Source organism: Periplaneta americana, chromosome 13 (assembly GCF_040183065.1).
Source record: "Periplaneta americana isolate PAMFEO1 chromosome 13, P.americana_PAMFEO1_priV1, whole genome shotgun sequence".
Lineage (NCBI taxonomy): Eukaryota > Metazoa > Arthropoda > Insecta > Blattodea > Blattidae > Periplaneta > Periplaneta americana.
Window position 1 is genome coordinate 160,414,913 of NC_091129.1, and position 27,465 is coordinate 160,442,377.

The 27,465-nt window shown below is 35.3% G+C and overlaps 1 protein-coding gene across 1 annotated transcript in view; it reads right to left on the bottom strand.

The window, feature by feature from the left end:
• The window catches only part of Ip6k (Inositol hexakisphosphate kinase), a 170,646-nt gene extending 148,889 nt beyond the window's left edge, over positions 1–21,757 (bottom strand). The window contains exon 1 of the mRNA XM_069844529.1: positions 21,305–21,757. The gene's annotated coding sequence lies outside the window, so the exon portion shown is untranslated. The remainder of the gene's footprint in view (positions 1–21,304) is intronic.
• Positions 21,758–27,465: the final 5,708 nt, after the last annotated feature.

Sequence of the window (27,465 nt, forward strand, 5' to 3'; positions counted from 1 at the left end):
AAAGAAACAAAATGTTTGATGGTTTTATCTATGGTGGGACCTATTGTAGAGAAATGTCAAGATTATGGCAAGTTGTTGTGTCTGTTGTCACTTTTTCTCTTATGAAAATTATTAATGGTACTTATTAGCTCCTTTTTTTACCCGCTACTGTGCTGAATTTGTAATCGTCACAGTCATATTGATCATATATCTTTGTCTATTAGGTCTTCCTTTAGCTTAAAGTCGTTATTTGAAATGTAATTCACATGTGTGATATGTTTAGTTAGTTGAGGATAACTTACATCCCTTTTCAAGCGATCCAGTTCATGGAGGCCGTGGTTTTGTAGCCGCTCAGAACAACCCGAGCCATTCGCGCTTCAGCAACGTTGCGTGATTGTAATGTTAAGACTCAGTCGCTGTTAGTTTCAATACACGTATTACAGGAGCCCAGACAAAATATTGTATCCACGAATACGATGAAACTTATGGACTAAAACGCGTGAAAAGCATTATAGTTTCGCTAAGACAGGGACATCACTTTATTTTTACCAACATTTTTAACATTAACCTGGCTATACTCGGAAACACTGTTGCCCCCTTCCATTACAGGAGTTTGATGTTACTAGTGCAATATGTAAACAAATCATTTTACTAGGTATAGGAGGAGAGAAAAGTAGTGTATCCATTTATGTTGTAGGGAAATACGATAATACAATTTTCAGATTGATCATCACTTTTACGGATTTATCAAAATACAGTAGTAACATTTTTCTTCAAAAACTCAACTTTTTAGGCGGCTATGTTCGTTATGTAATGTCTACTTTATTTAGCATATTAATTATTGATGTTAACATACAATATAGAGAGTGCATTTAAATTGAGGGGCTCATAAGTAAAGGGCTGTAAGTGCACTTGTTACTTTTGAGAAAATGGGGTTTACATATTTAAGCTTTCGTAAAACCGGTGAATGTCCACACCTGTGGAGTAACGGTTAGCACGTCTGGCCGCGAAACCAAGTGGCCCGGGTTCGATTCCCGGTCGGGGCAAGTTACCTGGTTGAGGTTTTTTCCGGGGTTTTCCCTCAACCCAATGTGAGCAAATGCTGGGTAACTTTCGGTGCTGGACCCCGGACTCATTTCACCGGCATTACCACCTTCATCTCATTCAGACGCTAAATAACCTAAGCTGTTGATAAAGCGTCGTAAAATAACCTACTGAAATAAAAAATAAAACCGGTAAAATTTTTATTTAAATTTTGATGTATGATGCGATTAAAATATCCCTTTGCCACTAAAATTTTAGATACTTCAGCTTACACTGGATGCACTTAATTCATGTTATTACAAATGTCACTAGCATTCCTTTGCTTCTAGCCACCTCAATTCAAAATAAGCTAATCTGAATTTTTAAACAAGTTGCTGAAAATGCTTGCCGTTCATTACAATGCAGGCTTCAATTCTTTACGCATATTATTAAAAACATTTTGAAGCATATCCTTGAAATTTAATTTATCGTTTCTTCAATATAATTTTTAGTACGATATTATTAATATAGGTTCTTTCTTCTATAGAAAACGCAATCATATTTCTGAAACACACTATACACTGCAGTGTTTACTTCACTGCTTGAAGACTTCGAATGCAACAGCGGCCGTAAGTTTGTGTGTCTGACGGGAGCAAGGACATTAGTGAAGGGGTGAGAGTGAAGTACATTCAGAAATGCAGGTACAATAAAAATGCAAGTAAAAATAAAATGATGTCCCTGTACTAAAGCAACGTATGGCCCTAGAATGACATGTGCTGCTTCAATTCTCAAGTTTCTTCTTGATATCAATACTCGGAACTCTGATCCGTAAATTAAAACTGTTACTCCATATTTTTATGAAAATCAAACACTGTTTCAGATCATAAGAAAGTGTGATTATGACCCTTTCTATGACTACTCCAAACGATTTTGACATTTTAATTCATTATAACTGAAATGAGATTACACATCGTAAGAAGTAATAAAAGGTAGGCCTACTAATTAATTGTTCTATTGCAGCCGTGGCGAAAATGCCATCGAGCGCCGAGCCACTGTGTAAGCTGCAACGTGCTTAGCACCTATGGATGGAGGGGAAGTGAAGCAACTAACTGACTTATTAACGGATTTTAATTTTCCTTACGTCAAGTACTTAAATATAATTTTATACAGTAAAAGGCTTCAAACTAATGTTTAGTATGTGTGACGAAGAAAGAAATGAGCAAGAAAACATAGGACACATTATCACAACCTAAAATTAACTATCTTCAGAATGTCTCTGCGACAGAGTTTCAAAATCAGGAATTATGTCACTTACTGCCAGTCGTAGTTGATTACGAAGGTATTTGTCTGTCAATCGTGATCTAAATTTGGGTTTTACTATTTTAATTGTTGAAAATAATTTTTCACAAACGTAAGTTGTAGCGAACATGCCTTCAACAGAGCAAGCGAAAGAACGAAGCTTCGGATATTTATTTTTGCCAAAGATTTGAAAAGTTCAACATTTGTCAAGTCCTTACATCTAGCTTTCATTTAACATCACATTATAAATCTGCGAGTTTCAATTGAAGATCTAACTGCAATATTCGTACATCTGCTGAAAAAGGATGGACGTACAGAAATGATGATGATAATGATGCTGATGATGATGATGATAATAATAATAATAATAATAATAACAACAACAACACTTAACCTTTTAATGTTTCATCAGTAACATGTAGTAACTTATAATGCCGTTTTATGTTATACAACCGTTTTCCTAGTAATACTTGTGAACAAATCATAGATTTAATATCCTCATCATATTGTCAGCAAAAGAATGCATCCTCCCATCCTACTTGAAACTTTCGTTTTCATAGAGGTACATGGTTTCGAGAGAGACATTGCGACGATACGCCAATCGCAGGTCAGAGACAAATACAAATAGAACGGAGTTTGACTCCAGTGAGTGAGAGGGTGGGGGTTGTAGGTAGGAAGCGAGAGAAAAGCACTGCGAGCCACAATGTGCTCGTGAGTCGCATTTTCGCCACGGCTATTCTATTGTCATATTATCATAACTTCAGTTCTGATGGGGTCAACTCCTATGAAAGCAAGGACTTCTCTTTGTCAAAATGTTCAAGTTATACTTATTTACACCAAAATAAACAATGCCAAGCCTTTGAAAGATAATCTTTTATTTCACCAAATAAAATTCGATCAACTGCGAACATACTGAAAGATTTTGTCATAAGTGATGTAATGGTTGCTATGGCTACCAGCAGAATAGAATTTGACACTTCGCAATTCGGGCGATGACGATTGATTTTCTAGGAATAGCATGGCCTCCTTCGAAAGAGAAGTCGTGCTTTCGTATCTGATTTATAGAAGTTTAGGCAAAATTTATCGGTCAGTCGTCTCAGTCTGTTTCGCGGACAGATGTCTCTGCAGACCGCCTTCGATGCTCAATTCAGAAAATAGTGCGAACACAATAAGTCAAGAAACTGCAGTTTATTCAGCGGATGGCCCATCGAAATAAGAAGTGGGCTTTCAGTTTTTATTTTTTTTATTGCTATTACCAATTCCGTATCACTTCGTCCATGTAAAAGAAAAAAAAAAGTGATATTGTACAGTATATCCCTCACTGACTTTTGTGATAATTGCAAATATAATTTTCGGAGATATTACTTTTTTTTTAGTAGATACTTCTAAAGTTCTGAACGATCTGCCAGATCATCCAATAAAGCATTTCACGCCAGATTTTCCCTTCGCGTCAATTCGTCGTTATAGTGAATAAATAATAATACTCACTATGATTCATAAAATCCTTTCTCTTTACAGATCATAAATTAAACAGTGTTACCTCCAGGTGCAATAAAGAATGGGAATAAACTGCTTGATTGTACTACACAATAATAAATTCAAGACCAAGCTTCCACGACCTCAACATTTCCTCCGGAAAGAAAACATGCCAACGTAGAACCGTTATTTCCTGCCGCTATCTCCTTGAGTGTTCATTTTACTTCCTCGTAGCTCATCTCTCAATACTTCTTCCTTCCTCATTGGCGCAATAGCCTACTGCGACCTTATTGATATGTCCACGTCTTGAAGGAGAAATTCGCTGACATGTGACTATGATAATTTTTGTACTCTGTGTAACTGAGGATCTCTCTTAAAATATAACATAACATCCACTTTTATCAAATCCCTCTTTAAACAACTTTCATTAATTCTCTTACTTATGCAGAGTTGAGACAGAAAACGTTACTAATAAACCGTGAATAAGCTATGGACGTATAAACAGGCTGTAACTATACAATGGGAATTGCTTTGCAGTAGTTATATACACGAAACCCCTTGTTTAAGCGTTGTATATAGGGAAAAAAATGGCCGCCCCTCTAACAGCTGTTCGTATCGACTGTCATTTTATGATGATGTTTACCTTGTAACCACAGAAGAACAAACCAAAGATCATAGAATTATTAGAATAATATTGCTGTAGCTTGTACTCTTTGACCAAAATGTAGTGTGGCAATCGATTAGAGCCAGTTGTACTATCGATATTTAACACGCCACACTAGAGCGCTCTACCGGATGCAGTAGATAACCTCAGATATTCTATTACCTTTCGTAACGAAGTAATGACGAAACTATGACGTAGCTGTGTAACAGTTATACTGTTATACACGACGTATGTAGTGATTGTTAGTAAGGAATTTACACACGACTTATAAACGAGCTACTCATTGTATAAGTATAAGACAGTTAAACGTCTGTATATAGAATTTTTATTAGTAAGACCGTTAATTTTTTCCACTGTTTTGATGTGTTTCGAGGTTAAATCCACAGCGACCTACCGCGGAAATAGTCAATACTGATGTAATATCGATTGCCACATTTCAGGAATCGAACAAGATTTAGTCGATAGGCGACGAAAAAGCGCTACAACGTAATAAAATGATGACGAAATTATGACGTATACTGCATAACACTGATATAGTAAAACCCCAGTTATACTGCGTTTATTGGTAAGAAAAGTATGCGTGGCTTATGCAAGTCTTGTTCTATGTACAACTGTACCATTGTTTAACACATAAATAAGCAACTTTTATTAGTAAGACTGTTATACAATGAGTAGCTCGTTTATAAGTCGTGTGTAAATTCCTTACTAATAATCACTACATACGTCGTGTATAACAGTATAACTGTTACATAGCTACGTTATAGTGCCGTCATTACTTCGTTACGAAAGGTAACAGAATATCTGAGGTTGTCTATTGCATCCGGTAGAGCGCTCTAGTGTGGCGTTTTAAGTATCGCTAGTACAACTGGCTCTAATCGATTGCCACACTATATTGTGGTCGAAGAGTACAAGCTATAGCAATACTATTCTAAGTATTCTGTGCTCTTTGGTTTGTTCTTCTTTGGTTACAAGGCAACCATCATCATAAAATGACAGTCGATACGAACAGCTGTTAGAGGGGCGGCCATTTTCTCTCTACATACAACGCTTAAACAAGGGGTTTCGTGTATATAACTACTGCAAAGCAATTCTCATTGTATAGTTACAGCCTGTTTATACGTCCATAGCTTATGCATGGTTTCTTAGTAAAGTTTTCTGTCTCAACTCTGCATAAGTCTAGTATAAAAACTATACACGGTTTATTAGTAATTCTCTTAATGTTTGTCACTATTTGGGATATTATGTAACGACGAAGAGTGTAATGTATTTTTAAAATTGCAATAAAGTATTATTTCAGATTTAGAAGTTATTTGATTTCCAGGGGACCTGGATTTAATTTTCGACAGAGAAATGAAGATTTCCCCCCCCCCCTCTCTCAGCAACTTCATGTCTTTGTGACTAGAGAATATCGCTATTTTGGAATGCAGATTTAGCTTACAATCCTCATGAGTGCCAGGAAAGCACGATACAAAAGTTCAGTGCCAAAGAGTAATGTATATGTTGCTAAAAAATAATATTTTTCTATCTTATTTACTCTCTCTTTTATAATCTTTCTTTTACTATTTTCAGTTTTTCATTTCTTCCTAAATGTCTTCATTTCTTCAGTTCTTACATCATCATGATTTTCAAAATGGACCCCTATTCTTTTACCATTATACAATAGGTTACGTACGAAAGTAAAGAAGGGATAATAATAGAGTAAGTTTCCAGTTTCATTTGTCTTTATTGTAGTAATGTTATTGACAATGAAATTACGCAAAGATAATGACAACACAATACGGCAATTACGAAACGGTCAATGAACAACTATTCGTGAAGTGGAAAAATATTAAATACAACTCTGGCTGTTTCAATACCTAAAATGATTCGGAAATATGAACTCTCTAACAAATACAGGGTGGAAGTGAAATAACCCTGCAGATTGAAAGGGACGATAGGGTAAACTTAAATGAATAAAAAACCTTTATTACGTTTTGTTATTCAATGCACGGTTAATTAGAAAATTAAGTTAGAAGTTTAAGCAGTCTGGCAACATCGCCGCTAACATACCCCTCTTTCTTCTCGTAATATAGAGGTCAACGAACTCAGGTCTGTTTGTCTCAGTGAACTACCTCCCAGCCCCCTTTCTGGCTACAATAGGTTCGTTCCAACAAGCGGTTCATGGATCAGTTCATGTACGGTTCCTGTACCATCTTATGCGCATGCGCTAGTTGGGCATCTGCTATGGGATTGAAACTGGACTGGACGCTGTTGGAACGCCATCGTGGATCGTTATGTACTAAATCCAGAGATGCTATAACTGTGGTCATCTTTGCTAAGAACGGGATGCTTATTATTGTCGTTTTGCAGCTAATTCTAATTGCAGAATTTCGATCATTTTCTATAAAAAGATGACAAAAAATATGGAAGGCAAGAATTCCGTTAATTCAATATCGTGTACTGGGGGATTCTCATCTAAAAATAGTTCTTTTTTATTATTAATGTATTTACGTTATTTATTACACTCTTAAACAAAGCTGCATGTTGAAATTGTAATTAACTATTTCAATACCCAAATAGTTTCCATTCCCTTTCTTTTTGGCGAAAATTTAAATTAAATCTCTAGTTTTATTATTCGTCTGTATTGTCACTTTTCATCTTTTCACCTCACTGATGTGAACAGTCGATCATGTCTTTCTTCAGTATCCAGGATACGTTGATGAGCTTATGCGCATGCGCGTCTTGCGTACTCTTCCGTACATGCCTCAATCCGCGGACTATTTCTGACCGTTCCGAACCCGTGTCAAAAGCTTGTTGGAACGCCCGACTGCAGTACATGTTTCCGGTTCAGGACTGGTTCGGATTGTGTTGGAACGCTTTTTCTGTACTGCGCATGCTCACGATGGTTACAGACGGTTCCTGCCTGACTGCTGTTGGAACGAACCTAATGTTGCAAGCAGGTCGCATCGGCCAATGACTTCAAATTAGTGGTTTTTAAACTAAATTTACACGAAAACAGTCCAAGCTATTGAATTAGGCCACAGGGATAAATGATTCTTTATTAGATTTTCTATCGATATGGAAAAAAATTCACGATCCTACTCGCAATAGTAACCGAATAAGAGAGTGTTAAACATTTTGGGGAAAACAATTTGTTCTGAGAAAACTATCGACTTACCAAGAAGATATTACACTTTTTTGTTACGTACAACATGAGCTATTCATTCGGCAGGGTTATTTCACTTTCACCCTGTATATACAATAGACAGATGAAGCTGAAGTGATGAGAATATTGTGAGGAATACATTAAGGCTCTTGAGGTTGTAAGCAACTATTTGCAAGGCGGAAAATTTTTCTGGAAAAATAAATAATGGTAAATTTTCCGTCTCACGTCACTATATTATGTATGCTAATATACTTACATTAATAAATCTTTAAACATGACATAAATAGAATATCGTCGCTTCACAGCTTGTGAACTACACTTTTAATTTCTTTCAGTAACGCTTCAAACTTGTCGATACTTGCTCTCAACGTTTTCTAAATAAATTATATGTGAATTTAAATTCTAAGCTTAATTTATATTATGCAAATCTAGTCTTTCAGGTGAAGCTCCCTGTAAAGCAGATTTGAATAATTTCAAGGGAAAAATTCTTCCGGGGTCGGGTATCGATCCCGGAACCTCTGGTTGAACGTACCAGCGCTCTCCCAACTGAGCTACCCGGGAACTCCACCCGACACCGTCTCAACTCTTCCCTTTATATCCACACAACTCGCGTGGACTGACGAAACGCCAGAGACCCACATCGAGTGCACACTAACTCTGTGTGACTTGGAATAGTGGTTTTCTGTTAACGTACACAGTGACGTATATATTATGCAAATCTAGTCTTTCAGGTGAAGCTCCCTGTAAAGCAGATTTGAATAATATCAAGGGAAAAATTGTTCCGGGGCCGGATATCGATCCCGGGACCTCTGGTTGAACGTACCAGCGCTCTCCCAACTGAGCTACCCGGGAACTCCACCCGACACTGTCCCAACTTCTCCCTTTGTATCCACACAACTCGCGTGGGCTGACGAAACGCCAGAGACCCACATCGAGTGCACACTAACTCTGTGTGACTTGGAATTGTGGTCCCGGGATCGATACCCGGCCCCGGAACAATTTTTCCCTTGAAATTATTCAAATCTGCTTTACAGGGAGCTTCACCTGAAAGACTAGATTTGCATAATATATACGTCACTGTGTACGTTAACAGAAAACCACAATTCCAAGTCACACAGAGTTAGTGTGCACTCGATGTGGGTCTCTGGCGTTTCGTCAGTCCACGCGAGTTGTGTGGATATAAAGGGAAGAGTTGAGACGGTGTCGGGTGGAGTTCCCGGATAGCTCAGTTGGGAGAGCGCTGGTACGTTCAACCAGAGGTCCCGGGATTGATACCCGGCCCCGGAACAATTTTTCCCTTGAAATTATTTAATTTATATTATTTATTAATATTAATGTTAATTTATATTGACATACAGGAAGGAAATTATTTCAGTGTAAAAATTCACAATGACTTACTGCATGTAATTAATTTGGAATATATTTTCTTTAACATTTGTGTACCAATGGTCCCAATAAATAATAATGCTTGACGAACAACGAAAGAATAGGGTCTTTATTTAAAATAATTAGTACCTACTACGTAAAATCAAATACTGTGTTCGTTTTTTGTTGTTTCGAAATTACTGCAATATTATTTTTCTTCAAATACTATATAAGAATCATTTTAATAAATTATGCTTTACAAACCACTAATTTGTCAAATATAACTGAGTAAGCCTAAAGTTTTTTTGTATTGCAATATTGTCAAATATAGACACTGATAATAACCGTGTTTTTTTTTTCCTTCTGCTAAGTGTATTTATAATGTCCAAATGTCTATTTAATCCAACCCTAGAAGCGCAGAGTAGATTATTGTACACCCCTCCAGCTAAGAACTGGTAAGAGCAACCCTTGAATGATGCAGTGCGCACAGACCGGCGATCCGCGCACATATCTGCACATTCAGCGTCTGATTTCTGACATGCCTGCTGTATATGTAGTGAAGTCTTGGTATCTCATGAATATGCAAGTATATAAGCGGCATAAAAGCAAGTAAATTAATAAACGATTAATTGATCAAGTTTATAAACATTTGGGAACAATTAATGGATCATATTCATTAATTTGGAAACAATTAACAGTCTGTTCGCCCTTGCAAATCATAGTTTCCTGCATCAAACAGCTAAAGGCATGTTACTACAGTCAAAATCAATATTAAGATATTAACATTGTATTGTTGTTTCACAGAATAAGGTTGCGGGAACCGCTTTTCCACTCAAGAATCTTGGAATAATTTTGTAAGCGAAAATAAAGTAAAAGGTACGGATATTAAGTAACACCCGGTGCCCACTATACAGAGTGTATCTAAATTGGTGTCAAATATTTCGGGAACGTGTTCCTAACATAAAAACAATTTAAAAAGTTAATAAGAACATGGGTCTGAAAACCATTCGTTAGGGAGTTATTAAAGGATTTGACCCTTCATTAACCGCTGATTGTTTGATGATTTTTTTGTTTGTTTGTATTTTGTACAGCAAAGAAATCAGAAGAAAATGTATTCTGTGAGTGAACAGAACGAAATGATTTGCATCATTTAATTGATGATGTGCTTCTGGACGTCATCCAACGAATGTGTTTTAACACGATGCTGCTCCAGCTCATTTCAGTCTGATAGTTCGTAATTTTTTAATGACCGATTTCCCCAAAGATGTATTGGTCGAAGGGGATTCATTGCATGGCCTGTTCGATCGCCTGATTTGAATCCAATGGATTTCTTCGTCTGGTTTATGCGACTCCTGTACTTAATGTTGATATTCTGAGAGCGTATGCAAACTGGATTTCACGAAATACGAAACACTCCAGGAATTTTCAACAGAGCACGCCAGAGCATGTAACGCAGGTTTAGGGGACACTTCGAAGCAGGAGGAAGCCACTTCGAGCAATTTTTGTAACATTAAATTTTGTCTTGTAACTCTGAAATAAATTATTTTGAGATCAATGTTCATATGAACTTTTTGTAATGTTCTGGTGTTAGGAACACGTCCCCGAAATATTTGACACCAATTTAGATACACCCTGTATACGTGACCAAGTGGAGAGCGGAATTCATGTCTCCCCTTTGGGAAGGATATCGAGTAATTTCAGTCCGTAATAAATCGTGTAATGACAGAGACAAAACTATCCCGGTATGGCCTCTTTAATCTAGCATTCTTTGTACCAAAGACCAGTAGATGTTTTATAGTTCAGGCCACGTGTTTCGGTTTATATTCAATGAATTGATGGATTATTTCAACTGGATTGCTCCTACATATTCAATGCAACAGATCAAAGATATCTTCGGCTGTATGGTTTTGTATATTAAATCAGGCTAATATTGAATAAGTTACACGACTCCTGTTCTATAAGACCTCATTACAAGTTGCCAACTGTATAAATGCAAGACAGTCTTGAGAGTTGATTGTTATCATAACTGAGCCATAACATATCGATGGCTGAGAACCAGACTGTTCTAAGTCCAAATTTTTATAAAAAAAGAAATCTGTGTTTCATTGTGTTTCATGTCATCGTCAGCATGTATGAATCGAACAAAATTGCAATATTCCTCTACATAAGGTTGCTATGAAGCTATTCCAAATTGTTTCATGAAGCTTTGAATGTCAGGAGCTTAAAACAGCTCTCCTGAAAACAAAACTTGTAAAATGGACTTGGAACAGTCTGGTTCTGAGCCATCGATATATCAGAGCGAAGAAATGCACAGTAATTCAAACTAATACGACCTCTAGAGTCACTGAATACGCCTTAACATTTCGTTTGATATTAAAAACGCATTTTCTTAAAACTTTATTAATATTTGAAAGGAAAGAATAAAAATATTTTTAATATATCCAAAAGTTCAACAGGACTTTCTCTATTTAAATAATAATATTAAAAAAAATATTTAAATAACTTTATGCTCGACCATGCCGAAATGTAGTAATTATACACCTGGTAGCAGTCCTTTAATGCATGTCATTGAAGTACACCTAGTCATTAAAGTTCAGGTTTTCGATTATTCTCGGATATGCAATCGAAAGACAACAAAGGAAACGTCACGGAGACTGGAAATCCAATACTGTCGCAGAAGGTTATGTTCTGTTACTATAATAATTAGCGTTAATTTTAAATAATATTAAAATAAATTCAATTTGTCATCTCGTTTTTCAATTCTAAATCAATTTCCAGGTTATATCAAAATTAGTTCATGTTACATTACATCAAGGTCAATGACATTATTGTTCCTCGGAAAAAAGCAATACTTTCGCCTCTGCGCACATCTCACAATTTAAGAGCTATGAACAAGGCCACTTCCGATCTTCTGTCAGATACAAATAAAATGAATACTTCTGAATAATTTCAAGTTAGAAATATGGTCGAGCATAAAAAGTCGTATGAAACGTGCCTATAATGGTAATTAAGACGCTCGTATGGAAATTATGAAACGAGCGCAAGCGAGTTTCATAAACGAACATACTTGCGTCTTAATTACTATCATTATAGGCTCGTTCCATAATGTACTATTAAAAAACTTCCAAATGCTTTTTATTCCCAGGAAAAGAAATCGCCAAAAATTCTTCCATGAAGACTGTCATTTATTCGAGGATTAAAATGGGTGTGAACGTGCGCGTGTATGTCATATTAATGAAGGGAAATTACTATATTCCTATCTTTAACGTTCAGACGGTTTACTTGGTTCAGCATGAAGAGGCGCACGCACGTTTTTCCGTCTTTGTTATCACCTCAACAAAAGCTTTCGATACCGATGGATCGGTCGTTGTGGTCTTGTCTCTCGGCCAACTCGATTATATGCCTGACTTGACTCCGTTGGACTTCTCTATGTAGGACATACTTGGGCATCGTGCCTCAATGAGAATTTGTGCCTCACTGACCTTCATGAAGCTTATCACTCTGAGTGACATCATCTTCACAGTCCCCTTTCCTCCGTCACGTAGCTCCTAGGCGTGGGCAGGTTCTATATCAGTTTCATAAGCAATATCAGTGGTGGCATAATGACATTATCAAAGCAGTAAGTACGCGTTAGAAAACGATTATTTCATGAGAAATGGGAGGAAGAGTTTTTTTGCTGTTTAGAAGGGGAGAACATACGATGTATGTTATGCTCGAAAATCCTATTAGGCATTAATAAATTTAATATACAACGACATTACTCCTTATGTCATAAATTAGAAGGTAAGACAAATTAAATGTTATTTTTTCGTAGGTACTATTCCGAAGAAAATTTACGGTCTTAACATTTGCATAGTATACTAAATACGACATTATACCTTAAACTCGCTGCATTAAAAGATACGAGGAATTAAATGTTGTTTGTACGTATTATTTCCGAAAGAAATTTATAAAAAAAAATATATCAAATGTGCGTAGAAAACGAAATATGATTTTCTGAAATTATTTTAGTTCGAGAACGTGCAAATCTATTAAATAATCTTGATAAACGCCAGAATATTCAAGAAAATAAACGTAGACAACGTGATGGGATATTATTGGCTAGTTACGCAATTTCTCGCCTGTGATTTAAATCAATTCAGCGACGGAGAAACAGTAAAGAGGTTTATGATTAAAGCTGCCAAATTAATTTGCCAAACTGAATAAAAGTTTTCGAGTCTCTCACGTTAACCAAGCGCTTTCCTAATAATTCGCCACTGACCGCCTTAGCGATTACGATAAGGTGACGCAGGGCACAGCAATTTATATTTCCCATCCTACTTTGCAGTCTCCGCTCCTAGTAAACAAACTATTTCAAATCGAGTGCCTCACGTAACCGAAAATTGTGCCCATGTATGATGTAGGATGTGATACAAATGTTTGATAAATCAAGACGTCTATGTTGACTGACAAGGATCTTACTTCCTGTATTAGGTCTACTGCAGTTTACAAAGAGGTACGCATATCTCTTCGAATGCTAGAGTGTATGTCACATAATGATGCTGATCTATACTACAGCTTATTTGCTGAGTCATCCCTGGTCGACGAATAGTACATACACATATAAATTTCCCGAGAGACGTTACCACATTCCTCTGCAATTATTAATGTTTCTTTTATTAATTTAAAGTACTGTGTCTTTTTTCAAAGTCAGGATAGGAGAAGAAATGTCTGAAGGAAGTGAAATAGGGAGAGGGGCAACGACAAGGATGCCCTTTATCACCTAACCTTTCAACATCTACTTGGAATAATTAGTGAAGAACTGTTTTAACAAGGGAGGGGTGATAGTAGGAGGAAAAATAATAAAATTTCATAACATTTGCTGATGATATGGCGTTGTTAGCAGAAGAGAAGTCGATACTAAGGGATATGCTACTGGAGCTGAATGACAGCTGTGAGCAGAATGGGATGAAAATAAATGCAAACAAGAAAGAAACATAAAGTGGGTAAACGTGCGAATACTAAATGAGGTAGTAGAGCAAGTGGACAGCTTCAGATACTTGGGGTGTACTATAAGCAGTAACATGAGCTGCTGCCAGGAAGTCAAAAGGTGGATAGCAATGGAAAAGGAAGCTTTTAATAGAAAAGGAGCATCTTCTGCGAACCTCTGAAAAAGAACTATTGAAAAGCTTTGTGTGGAGTGTGGCACTATATGGTGCAGAAACGTGGACATTACGACGAAGTGAAGAGAAACGACTAGAAGCATTTGAAATGTGGATATGGAGAAGAATGGAGCGTGTGAAATGGAGAGACAGATTATGAAATGAAGCTGTGTTGGAAAGAGTGGGTAAAGAAAGAATAATGCTGAAACTGACCAGAAAGAGAAAAAGAAATTGTTTGGGTCACTGGCTGAGAAGAAATTGCCTGAAGGATGCACTGGAAGGAATGGTGAACGGGAGAAGAGTTCGGGGCAGAAGAAGGTATCAAATAGACGACAAAGAGGAAGGCAGAAAATAGTAAATATTGGAGAATGCTGTGTTTGCAGTGAAAGACCTTCCCTTGGGCAGAACACAATGTATCCAGGCCTATATGTATGTGTCCTTTTGACCGTTGTATAGCCCAATTATTATTATTATTATTATTATTATTATTATTATTATTACATGTATGATTTCAAGGATACTTCACACAATATGAATTACGTCATAGGCAACCTTTTACTATTCCTATTAACAATTGAAAATTTTCATACAATATTAAAAAGCATTGTATTTCCTTAGAGATTTAAATTATGAAGAAGTGTGTTATAATGTTTTTAAGTTTTTAAATAATTTTGCATCATTATATTGACATTTGGCACTATATTAACTGTAATATTATATTCTAGCATCTATTACCATTATGTATTTTCTTTCTTTCGCTTGTGTTGTTTTCTTTTCTCTCTTATTATGTATTTTGTGTATACATCTGTGTAAGCCACCTGTAATTGGAAGCCTGCTTCTGTTGGTGGTGGATTTAAAAATAAAAATAAATAAAAAAATAAATAAATATGCATATTGTACTTACATATGCGTGCGATCATATGCCATAATTATAGTAGATTATCTTTCTTTCAAAATGGACATAGTAACTGTATAGAACGCAAAACTGTTAAGCAAGAAACAAGTCTATTCGTCTTGGTATTGTTCCAGAACTCCATATAAAGATAAAATTCTCATATCGCTGCGACAAAGACTTATGATCTTTGATTTATGTGACAACTAAACTGAACAGTGCTACCCACGACCACGCACAGGCTGTGGCTTTATCAGACTTTATTTCTAGATTTGTTGCAATACGTTGCGATTAAATTCCTGGAACATTTGTGCCAACCTATATGGGCCAGTGGTGTCCGAGCCCACCCAATAATTTGTCGTGTAATTATTATTATTATTATTATTATTATTATTATTATTATTATTATTATTTTAATCAAGATTGGTAAGGAAGTTTTGCTTTCATTTGTATATAGATATTCTGAGTGGGTCTTCTTCCATTTTTTTTTAATTTCGACATATTCTGACGGATTTCCAGGTGTTAAACTGACGGGGATACAATTTATGTGTTGGCAACACTGGTGTGGATATACACAGACTGACCACAGCAGAAATGAAATTTATGAGACGTACAGCAGGCTACTCCACAACGGATCAAACGAGAAACTGTGACATCATGAAAGAACTACAAATTGAACCAATCATAGATTATATACAAAACTATAGAAGAAATTGTAAGAAGAATGAACCCTACCAGAGTAGGCCTACCTCGTTACTTAGGCCTACTTACTTACTGGCTTTTAAGGAACCCGGAGTTTCAATGCCGCCCTCACATAAGCCCACCATTGGTCCCTATCCTGAGCAAGATTAATCCATTCTCTATCATCATATCCCTCCTCCCTCAAATCCATTTTAATATTATCTTCCCATCTACGTCTCGGCTCCCTAAAAGTATTTTTCACTCTGGCCTCCCAACTAACACTCTATATACATTTCTGGATTCGCCCATACGTGCTACATGCCCTGCCCATCGCAAACGTCTGGATTTAATGTTCCTAATTATGTCAGGCGAAGAATACAATGCGTGCAGTTCTGCGTTGTGTAACTTTCTCCATTCTCCTGTAACTTCATCCCTCTTAGCCCCAAATATTTTCCTAAGCACCCTTAACCTATGTTCCTCTCTCAGAGTGAGAGTCCAAGTTTCACAACCGTACAGAACAACCGGTAATATAACTGTTTTATAAATTCTAACTTTCAGATTTTTTGACAGCAGACTGGATGATAAAAGCTTCTCAATCGAATAATAACAGGTATTTCCCATATTTATTCTGTGTTTATTTAATTTCCTCCCTAGTATCATTTATATTTGTTACTGTTGCTCCAAGATATTTGAGCTTCTCCACCTCTTCAAAAGATAAATTTCCAATAGGCCTACCTCGTTACATTCTAAATTACCAACCAGTGGGCAAGAGATCCTTAGGTCGATCCTTCAAACGTTGGTCCAAAACATGCAAGAATGATGATGATGATGATGATTATTATTATTATTATTATTATTATTATTATTATTATTATTATTTGAGATTCATTTATTTTAAATTATAACTCAAGTGTCTGAGCCCAAAAGTTGGCGCCACTGTCCTCCAAGATTATAATGAACTGCCGTAAGACTTATAATTGAGAAAACTGTTGTTATCTTCTACTGTAGTTGCTCAATATACAGATAAAATACAGTTACAGTAATTTTTCCATAGCTGTTACGTATTAAAAAGATTGCCAAATAAGAGTCACATTATTTTGCATGTACTCGAACTGTCGAGGGAGAAAAAGCTCATTAGTCATTATTTTGTGCTTGGTAACAACGCTATGTTTAGCCTACTGAATCTAGTTCCTATTATTATTATTATTATTATTATTATTATTATTATTATTATTATTATTATTATTATTATTATTATTGATAGGGATCGTTAAAAGCCATTTGTAAGTAAGTATTATTATTATTATTATTATTATTATTATTATTATTATTGATAGGGATCGTTAAAAGCTATTTGTAAGTAAGCATTATTATTATTATTATTATTATTATTATTATTATTATTATTATTATTGATAGGGATCGTTAAAAGCCATTTGTAAATAAGTATTATTATATTTATTATTATTATTATTATTATTATTATTATTATTATTATTCATAGGGATCGTTAAAAGCCATTTGTAAGTATTATTATTATTATTATTATTATTATTATTAATATTATTATTATTGATAGGGATCGTTAAAAGCCATTTGTAAGTAAGTATTATTATATTTATTATTATTACTATTATTATTATTATTATTATTATTATTATTATTCATAGGTATCGTTAAAAGCCATTTGTAAGTATTATTATTATTATTATTATTAATATTATTATTGATAGGGATCGTTAAAAGCCATTTGTAAGTAAGTATTATTATTATTATTATTATTATTGATAGGGATCGTTAAAAGCTATTTGTAAGTAAGTATTATTATTATTATTATTAATATTATCATTATTATTATTATTATTGATAGGGATCGTTAAAAGCCATTTGTAAATAAGTATTATTATTATTATTATTATTATTATTATTGATATGGATCGTTAAAAGCCATTTGTAAGTAAGTATTATTATTATTATTATTATTATTATTATTATTATTATTATTATTATTATTATTATTATTATTGATAGGGATCGTTAAAAGCCATTTGTAAGTATTATTATTATTATTATTATTATTATTATTATTATTATCTCTCTCCACCCCTCTCATATTGAGTGTGCTTCTATAATTTTGTCTTGGGTTTGTCCTGTGTAATCTCAAATAGCAATTTATTTCTGTTCACCCTATCAAATACTTTTTCCAAACCAATGAAAGCAGTATGTGTTTCTAAGTTGAATTCCCGGTGTTTTTTCATATAAAACAATTTTTATCTCGGAAAGAAAGCGAAAACTTTTTTGGTTGAAATATCTCAAAGAATAACGCCCTGAAATTAATGACATTATTACGATTCATTCTGTATACAGGTAAACTTCGCCAAAGTGCTAATTACGGCCTCTGGGGGTATTTTCGTGAAAGCCAGTTTATTTTCTCTGGACCAAAAATGCAATACAAGGGGAGTGAAAATTAGTCTTTTTCCGTCGACCAAACTTGTGTTAAAATGGCTTCAGTGTAAAAGGCAGCCATACCGACCACATTACCTTCTTCAAGAGCGGAGGTCAAGAAATCATGGGAAGCTCTATTCAATGCCTATGCATAATTATATGCCTTGTAAATGGAGATTTACATCATATGTACGTAGCCTATATTACGTCGTAGCAGGTAGTAATATTCAGAAGGTGCAAAAGCATTTCACACCAAGATATCGTTCGTTCTGCACTAATAAACCTATACGCCTACCTATAATGAAACCATGCTTGTAATAAAATGTTAACTTGGGTAAACTCAAGGTCAATACCTCTGTTTCAATGCATCTCACAATCATAAATGAGTAAAACTTGCAATATTCTTTACATGTTTGGGAATTATGTTCTAGAAAAAGCTTTTTACCCGAACCATAACCAGTCATAACAATTGTGTTTCGCTTTAAAAGAACAAAAGAGTAAAGGCTGGTTCACAATATACCGGGAACGAGAACCAGAATGAAAACTAGAAGCAGAGGACGTGAATATGAAAATTTTTGATTCACAATAAACCGAGAACGTAGACGACTATTCATATCGATAGGTATGTCAATAACGATATGTAAAGTCGATATTAAGCATTCTGGTGTTATTTGTGTATAATTCACCAATGGCGTTCTCTCATGAGTACAAGGCAGCCAACATAAACACAGGTTAACCAACTTCGAAATTTCAACAAACATTTCATTAGGTACGGGACTATAAATATGCCCATGCATCTTTATTATCACAACCGATTTTAAGTCTACCATAACGTAAAATAATTAGAGAAGAAACATTTATAATAGAACAAAAATGAACACAACAGTAGTTATTGAATTGAAGCGTGAATATGTAGTGTGTAATACAACCAATACAGTAATAAAATATGATTCACTTCCAATCGGTGTTCAAAGATGCAGCTATTGAAAGCCACGTATTCTCCTTCATTTCCTCATCTTTATACGAGGCACGCCGCTTATCGTAAATGTGAAGATTTCAATATTAGAATCTTATCAAATAAAACTTGCTCCATGATGCACAGCACAGAACAAAATAATGCATAGGTTATGTCACGGTCTTCTTGCTACAAAATATACGACGATAAAATAGCTTTTAGATGGCAATAGAATGAATCTAGTGGGCTGTGATCGGAAACATGAACGCCAAAGTTGAAATTTGGCCAACTCTCCGTTTCCGACCTCAGGCTCCGGCAAGCTTTTCGTTAATTGTGAATGCTCACATTTAAATGTATACATTTTAACAATTTTACCGTTTTCGTTCTCGTTTCCGGTTTATTGTGAACCAGCCTTAACTGAAGAGAAACAAAGAGTACATACCGGAAATTAACAATTACATAGCCTTCAATAAAACTGACCTTTATAGAACAAGGACGATGTCTACATTATTCCAAACAAAAGCCTGAATATTCACAAAATAAAATTATCACAAACTACATGCCACGAACACGAGTAATGTACAAGTATTAATTGTATTAACATGGCTATTTGTAACATTAAAGGAGTGTTACAGAAAATGCTGGTAAGGATCAATAAATAAAAGCAAAAAGCGAGCTTACACTTTACTTGTTTCAAAATAAATTAATGTAGAAGCACAGTGAATCACATACCGCATGTTTCAGAACACGATTAAGAGTACAAGTATAGGAGATAAAATTTCTATGAAAGAATGCTAAAAAAAATTAAATGAAAAATACTTATGAAATAATAAATAAAATTATCCTTCATCGTAAACGTCCAGTTACTATGAATGGACAGAAGAAGACCCACAATATCTTGGAGAAAAATGGAAAGACAATTGCAAATATATAGAAATTAAAAGGTTGTAAGGGATCTGAAGATGTCATCCACATTAATAAGGAAATATAATTATATATTACATATTATACCTACTTCTAGTATATACGACAAAGACCTGTTACAATGAACCACACACTACAAATTTAAAAAAAAACGAGTAATTAAATGTATAATTAGTAGTAGTTGCGTTCGGGCGTAGGTTCGAATCCCGCTTAGACTGATTACCTGGTTGGGTTTTTTCCGAGGTTTCCCTCAACCGTAAGATAATCTATGAAGAATCCTGGGCCTCATCTAGCTATCACGAAGCTAAATAACCTCGTAGTTGGTACAGTGTCGTTAAATAACTATATATATATATATATATTTAACATAAAGGCCTGTTACAGACAATATTTGGGGAGGCATCATAATATGAAAGCAGAAAGTGAACTTATACCTTACATATTTCAAAGCAAATAAATAAAAAATACAGTGAATTACGCACCATATGTTTCGAAACAGGAGTCAATGTAGATAGTATGAATGTAACATTGAAGACCTGTCACAGATAATGTTAGTGACATATTATTAAAAAAAAGCGAAAAGTGAACTTGTACCTTACATGTTTTAAAGCAATTTAAAATAAAATAAAGAGAATTACATCGCATGTTTCAAAACATGAGCAACTGTTCAAGTATTACAAAAGAGGTCCATTACAGACAAAAAAATGAACTTAAATTTACATGTTTCAAAATAAATAAGCCACAACGCAGAAATCTAGAAGACTGTCACAGCCCATTTTCCAAAGATATTAAGTAAAAGTAAAAAATAAACTCACATATGTTTCAAAACATGGATAAATGCAGAAGTAGAATTAAAATATATTACTGATATACCTGAACACTAAAAAATCTGTTACGTGGATCTGAAGTTTCATTTAGCCGATTATTTTAATAAGGCCGGAAGATCTTCGCACAACAATGTACTGTAAAAACTCAATCATATTATCTCTAATTTTGAGTAGGCCTGCTCATTCTTTTTTAAAACAAGCCACGCTATTCATTTACCCGAGATAGTACTAACAACAGAAGCGAATTATAATAACAAAAATAAATTATGTTCTAAAATAAGTTAATAATTTCATACTATGGTAATGTATCACATATACAAAGAATTCTTAGCCTTGATTTAAAGAAGGTGAAAACTTCAGCTACTTTTATAAAAGAAAATAATAAGTTACCGAGATCATGTTAAGGAAAACATTAAAATAATTACAACGTCCAAAAACTAAATCGACATAACAGTTTGATAATACAAACATTACATTTTTTTTCCTACCTGTAAAATGGGCAACGTCCTTTCAAGGCTGCTACAGTCTTCACAAAATCTTTCTTCATACAACACGCACTGTCACATTCAATTTTCACACGTTGTTTCTTTAACGTTTTTGTACGAAAGAAACAAAACAAATTAAAATAAAAAAGAAGTCTCCTTCCCTTCCCCTCTTAACACGTAGCTTTCAGTTTCTCTTTTGTTAAGAAAAATGGCTGCCGAACATTCACTTCGCAAAACACAGTTCACATAAACGAAGTCAGTCTTGCTGCTACGATATACTTTTCGCTACATTTAATATAACCTCACATTGATCTGAAGTAGATATACGACACAAAAGTTTATTACAAGAGATTAAAACGGGTGTTTCTTTATGAAATCTACTTTATGTCAATGTCGAGAGAGACACTAACATTAAACATCCACTCTCTTCCAAGCCCTACTTGGAACTGCTGGCAGAAATGAATAACCAAGCCATATGATCAACACGCAGGCGCGTAGAGTTCTCACGGTCCGTTCTCCCCACCATAACACGTCAGTAATTTGTTTCTCTCTCAGCTGGTTGGTCACGTGGTCTCAAGCGAGGCTCATAGACTACCGAAAGGCAATCAAACCCAGTGACGAATGCTTCGCAAAACAATGTGGGAATTGCAAAATGCAGGACGCTGCAACTGATAACATTATTTAAAGCAAGGCCGTCCAAGACGTTAGTAATGGTATGAATGTCAAATGTTTTTAAAATCATGTAGGCTTATATTGCGATACAAGTGAGACGTACAAAAACGAGGAAAACTTTGAAAAGACGAAACAAATTGGAATCTTTTCAGTTTCTGTAATACACTTAACACACATGTATTGCATACTGTTTTTTGGCCGATATTAGGGCCGATTTCACTAAACATATTTAACTTTAATTGTCACTTTAAATCTTTTTTAATTGACACTCAAAGAGACAATGCATTTCACCAACACAAAATTAAGCTTTAAACTATATTTAAGTTAATTGGTCAATATTTGATCATTTAAATAATTAATCCTACATTAACGACAACAATTTTCATCATGGCGAGGACGATTATGGACTTGATATTTGAAAATGATGATTTCTCACCAAGACCGGCGAGGATAATTTCCGAAAGAGAAGATTATTTTAATACAAAGGTCGAAGAAGATTTTCAAATGCGGTTTAGGCTAAGCAAGACGTAAGCATTGCACTGTACTCCAACCACGAGAAAGTCTTTGGGGACTGAGACGAAGCGGGGTAATGCTGTGAATGAATGTTGATGTCATAAGGTCACACACGTGGGTACTCGTATCTGTATTGGCTAGCTCTCATAGCACAAACAATAACATTGATACACACATATTGATACTACCCTAGTTACAAAATTAGATCACAGTTAATCTCCTGGTCTTTTAATCTCCTCATACAGGAAATAACATATGCAGGAGAGCGCATGGTTTTTAAACTGACGTTGTAACGATAATATTTTCTATCTACTTCGCTCCAATAGATGACGCAATAGTAAACACATTCCTTTCACGGTTGATCTCCTGGTTGGAGAACAGTATATTTTGAAGAGTACAAAAGGTGATTTAGAATTTCCACCTGATAATTAAGTTAAGTACAGTATTTCCAATAAATAACTAAACAGAAAGAGAGCATTGCTTCTGTATTTTCTCTGTCTGTCTGCTTATAAGGTGAAGTACAGTAAGGTACAGTGCATAATAACTTGGAAATTTTGATGGCAGGTATCCAGAAGTGTATGACCACGTGCTCTTAAGAGGAAGTGCCTCAGATTTGGCGTGTGGTACAGAATTAGAATGGGAAAGCCTCAACTCTCCCTGAACACTGCTAATTTCATTACTACTTGCGATTCCTCTCCAATCGTAGATCCACACGGGAGTGTTACCTCGGTGCTCTGCTATTGTAATAGACCACGAATATAATAATAAAACTACTAATAATTATAATATTCATTACCATCACAACCACCAGGATATTACGCTTTTCACTTTTTGGCATCTGCCTGTACGCATACAGCGATTTTTCCAAACTACTCGACGGATTTTATTCACAATATTTAATATCTAACCTCCTGAATCCTGACAGTATACTGAGTGTTCAGTTCAAAGTGTGTCATGGTTCGCTGTATGCCGTCACGTGGCTAGTCGATGAGCCTAGAGAATTCAATCTTCCTACACTTCCGCAGAGGTGTATTACTTATCTGTCAGAGACGTTGCTTAGCAAGTACGGCGTTCATTCAGAAGAGTACTTACCGATACGTACGGTAACGCCGGTAGGGGCAGGAATGTGAACTGTTTCGAAACATGTACTGAGGTGAGTTTTTTTTCTTACTGTCGGGATATGGGGAGAGGGTTAAGACGATTACTTACGTATTTGTTGACATTAACTTCGACGGTCAACATGGACACGGAGCATTTGATTTGTGTTGTGGAATGTTGCCGTACGCAACCGATGATAACAAATACCCTGCGTACGACTTGGCTGCGCAAAACACAGTTCGAAAGAGGTTATGGTAGACCGCCATCTGTTGCTACGACGTTCAAGTTATACCGTAAACGTTCTCAAGTTCAGATTGAACGCCTTGATTAATAGGCAACTTCTCTGACATAAAAGCTGAAACTCGCTTCAAATCGCTGACTCATCAACAGTGACGTCATGACACACTTTGAAATGAACAACCAGTAGTACACTATATTCATTCATTTATTTTATTCCATAGATCTTACATGAGAAATGAAGCTTTAAAATGTGGAACAAGTCAAAATTTTACAATATTACAATTACAATTTTTACAAATTTTTACAGTTTTACAATTTAGTAATTTTCTACAATTTTTACAATTTTGTGCAATTTTTTACAACAGTAGAACTTGGTTATAACGACATCCAAGGGACCTTAAAAATTATGTTGTTATAAACGAGTGTCTTAGTAACCGAGATTCGTATTATCAATCTGGTGAGGTGGAAAATGAAAAATAACAAACTTAATCAGACTTATTTTAGATTTATGTATTGACTTTTAAGCCTACCTAACCTAATACCTAACATAATAAAATACACGTAGGCCTACAATTATAAATACAGTATTCTGTATTAAAACAGTTTGTTCAGTACCCACCAAACTACTTTACTCAGAAGTGAAGTAATCAGTCATTTTACTCTGTTGTCTTCTACTTGCCCAATACACACTTTCTAGAGCTAAATTACGTTATATGTTCATAATTTCAGTTGCAATTTCACTGCTCCCTTCCCTAGCTTCATAGAACATGTTCATAATTCTAATGACTGCTAAAGCGTCACTTACTTCTTTTAGTGGCCATACTGCGTTAAAATGCGTGCACTTAGTGAAAACTTCCTGTCGAAACTGATTTAATACCGCATGAATTCGGGCAGGTTACAATGGGCTGGGGAATCCGCCTGCATTCCAGAGATCTATGACGGAAGGAGACTGTAAAGAATTTGTCAGGGTCAGATTTCAACAAAATATTTCTTAAGATACTTTGGTTCTTAGAAAATCTTATTCCAAACTGAGGTTGAAAACGACCTTATATGCGAGGTAGACGCATATACGTTTGTCGTATTAAGGAAGGTAGAAAAGCATATGTCTTATGGGTAATTAGTTGGGACCACAGACTATTTGACGTTATACGCGAGGTGTCGCACAAAACGAGGTCGATATAACCAAGTTCTACTGTATTTTGGCGAGATGTAGTGAGGTGAGGTGAGGTCCGAGGATTCGCCAAAATATTACCGGGCATTTGCCTTTTGGTTGGGGAAAACGTCGGAAAACCCCAACCAGGTAATCAAATCAAAGGGGTTGATGCCGAGGACTCGCCATAGACCATCCGGCTTCAGTCCCACGGCTGGGGAAAAGCTCGGAAGAAACCAAAGACCAAAGGGGAATCCAACCCAAGCCCGAACGCAGCTCCGGATCAGCAGCCCAGCGAGTCTGCCGACTGAGCTGCATCGATGGCTCTACTAAAAGTATACAATACATAGCTAATCAGATTATTAAATTTACAAACGCAAACGAAAACGATAAGTTGAGCTATATGTATAATACAAAACAAGTTAATTAAATTTAAAAACAAGCTAATTAAATTTAATAATACCATACTTCATACATGATAGTGATATAAGATGTATGTGCAGAGACCCGAAATGTAATATAATATACCTACATTTGTGCCCTAACTGTAACCTGAAGAATTTTTTCAGCATTTTCCTCGTGTCAGTGACTTTTTTTTTAAGTGTAGAATTATATTGAACTTTAACAATAAAACAACAGATGTCTCAGGACTCAATGTCTCAAATGTCTCCATACGTCAGATCTGGAAAAATAACAATAAAACATTTGAAGAAATACGCCTATCACAAAACGAGATTTACGCGACGGCAATTCTAAAGACTTTATTTGCACAATACAAAAGTAAAAACTTATACTGAAGACGAAATATTTCCCCAAAAATATTCATGTTCAAAAAATTGATTATTATTAACTTCATAACATATCTAGAACGGCCCACGTTTCGTTTTCATCTCAGTATGAGTTACACAAATGAGGTTTAATGTAGTTCTATTCAGTTCTGCGTTGTGTAACTTTTTCCATTCTCCTGTAACTTTATCCCTCTTGGCCCCAAAATATTTTCCTAAGCACCTTATTCTCGAACACCCTTAACTCTGTTCCTCTCTCAAAGTGAGAGTCCAAGTTTCACAACCACACAAAACTAGTAATATAACTGTTTTGTAAATTCTAACTTTCATTTGTTTTGAAAGCAGATTAGATGACAAAAGCTTCTAAACCTAATAACAGACAGTTCCCTTATTTAGTCTGAAATTAATTTCCTCCCGAGTGTCATTTATATTTGTTACTATTGCTTCAAGATATTTGAATTTTTCCACCTTTTCAAAGGAAAATTTCCAATCTTTGTATTTCCATTTCATACCATACTCTGGTCACGAGACATAATCATATACTTCGTTTTCTTGGGATTAACTTCCAAACCTATGTCATTATTTGCTTGAAGTAAAATTCCCGTGTTTTCCCTAATAGTTGGTTGATTTTCTCCAAACATATTCATAAATAAGCATCTGATGAAACCCGTTCAATTCCAAACCCTCTCTGTTATCCTGGACTTTCCTAATGGTATATTCTAGAGCAAAGTTAAAAAGTAAAGGTGATAGTGCATATCCTTGCTTTAGCCCGCAGTGAATTGGAGAAGCGTCAGACAGAAACTGGCCCATACGGAGTCTGCTGTAAGTTTCACTGAGCCTTGAGAATATCAAATTCAATAAGAATATTACATAAAACTTTTATCCTAACCGAGTCACATGCTTTTTTGAAATCTATGAAAAACTGATGTACTGTGTCCTTATACCCCCATTTTTCTTCATTATCTGTAAAATACAAAAATCTGATCATAGCCGATAGAATAATAATAATAATAATAATAATAATAATAATAATAATAATAATAATAATAATAATAATAATAATAATCCGTGGCGCTACAGCCCGTGAAGGGCCCAGACCGACGCACATGCCGAAGCAAAGGTAGACAATCCTACACATTATTAGTTGTGTACAAGGATATGTAAAGAAAGGGCTTGGTTTAAATGCTTTGGAATTCAAAGATTCTTTCCTGAACACATTTATTTTAAACGAAAATAATCTTTCCCTGCGTAAACCGCACGCCACAGATTTCGTTACCTGCGGTAAAGGTGCTGTAACCTTCTTTTTGTTTATGTTCATTAGTGAATAGATTTCGGACCCAGTGTTCACCAGACCGTAACGAAGTATCCAGCGACAATGAGAATTCTACCTGTGACAGAGGAAATGTTTGCTCATTTTCAACTATTCCACGTTGCAATACTGACTTTTAGGTCATGAAAATCCGAGTTCTAAAATAATAATAATAATAATAATAATAATAATAATAATAATAATAATAATAATAATAGGAGTCCATGTATTGTGGGTCGCTATCACCACGGCATGGCGCGTCCTCAGGTTGCGGATAGAGGAGACGGCCTCCAGATATGGAGGGTAGCTGCGAATATATTGAATAAGCAGTCGTGGACAGCTGATAAGGGGTGGTCCTCCAGCTTGGGGGTTGGGCGAAGGGCTAACAACCAATCAC